Source organism: Galeopterus variegatus, unplaced genomic scaffold, assembly GCF_000696425.1.
Source record: "Galeopterus variegatus unplaced genomic scaffold, G_variegatus-3.0.2 Scaffold3270, whole genome shotgun sequence".
Lineage (NCBI taxonomy): Eukaryota > Metazoa > Chordata > Mammalia > Dermoptera > Cynocephalidae > Galeopterus > Galeopterus variegatus.
The window spans coordinates 174,385-175,805 of record NW_007729381.1 but is presented as its reverse complement, the minus strand read 5'-3'; positions in this window follow the sequence as shown (position 1 = coordinate 175,805).

Here is a 1,421-nt window from a genome sequence, read left to right as displayed (position 1 = left end):
TTTGCTGATCCTTGATTTAAAATGATAAAGTAATTCCCACAAGGGTATTAAATAGCTACATGGAACCCTAATGGCCTGAAAGAGTTTGTGCTGCTTCCAGAAGGACAAAAAAACTCCTAGGGGATAGCTGCTGGGGCAGGGGTGGGATGGAGTATATCTCATTAAGTAACAGAACTCGCAGGCCTGTCAAACATGTCGTTAAGTGGCTTCATTCAGCTGATGAAACCCTCCCGTGCTTCGCTGGAGCACTCTGTTCAACGGGAGGGCCATAGAGTGGAGAACAAAACTTCACTGTGCTGCCCTGCTGTTTTGCATCTGAGATGCAGTACAGGAGCATTGTAGCTTCTGGAAAAAGAAAAGAGAGCACCAAATTGTATGAAACGGTGGCATTTCGAGCGTCATCTTGAATCCAAAGATCTAATTTTAAAATCCCATGTTGTTCTGGTTTTTCATGTCGCTTTGTCAGATATTTCAACCCAAACATTGTATTTCTGGAAAACAGTCCCCCCACCCCCATACACACATTGTGTTGCTCAGATANACACACACACACACACACACAACACATTTGCATAGTCAAGATCTTTGCCATCCATGTGCCAACCCTTGCAATAACACCAACAATATATTAACGGGGTTGCCCCAAAATGCAGAGTGTAAGCACATTTTAGGTATTCCCTTTAAGGGACTTGGTATGACAAATTCTTGCAGAAAACAACCAGAAATAAATAACTAAGCCCACAAACGGGAACAATTGTTTGCTGAACCTCGGCATTAAGCCAACAATCTTGATGTTTGGTTTGCTCATTCAGCACAAACTAGGTAAATACCCAGAGAAAACACCCATCTCAGGGTAATAACTCAGAGTATGGTAGCTTAACAGTAAATCTAGCTGTAATCATCTCATAGAATTAGGAGTCTTCCATTTACATCTAGCCTTAAGAATCAGTTTTGAACTGTGTTTAGATATTGTATAGGTTTAATCCTGTGCCGAGAGCTTAATGGGGATGTGTAAAACAAGAAACAATACTTGCTGAATGGCAGTTGGAAAGGCAAGCTTGCTTTTTAAAAAACTGTAACAACTCTTAAGTTACACATGGCAATTTTCGCACACTGATATTCTCACAATTAAAGAAAAGTAATATTTAAATGATTTTTGCTGCTTCCAATTTTGGCAGTACGTGGGCACAAAGCACTGAGACTTTTCAAATTAGTGGTGTGATTTTTCCATGCTGGCCTTGAACATATTGTTTGACGCTCCAGGGGAGTTTGGCTGCTTGAAGAACTGGAAGAAAATGAGGGAAAGAACAAAGCTCTCTAAGAGACTTGAATTTTTTCTCCACTGGAATGTGGTGGAAAGAATGCTGGGCCAGCTGGCTCAGTTCTGATCCCAGCCCTGCTCTGGGCCAGTAGACTGGCCT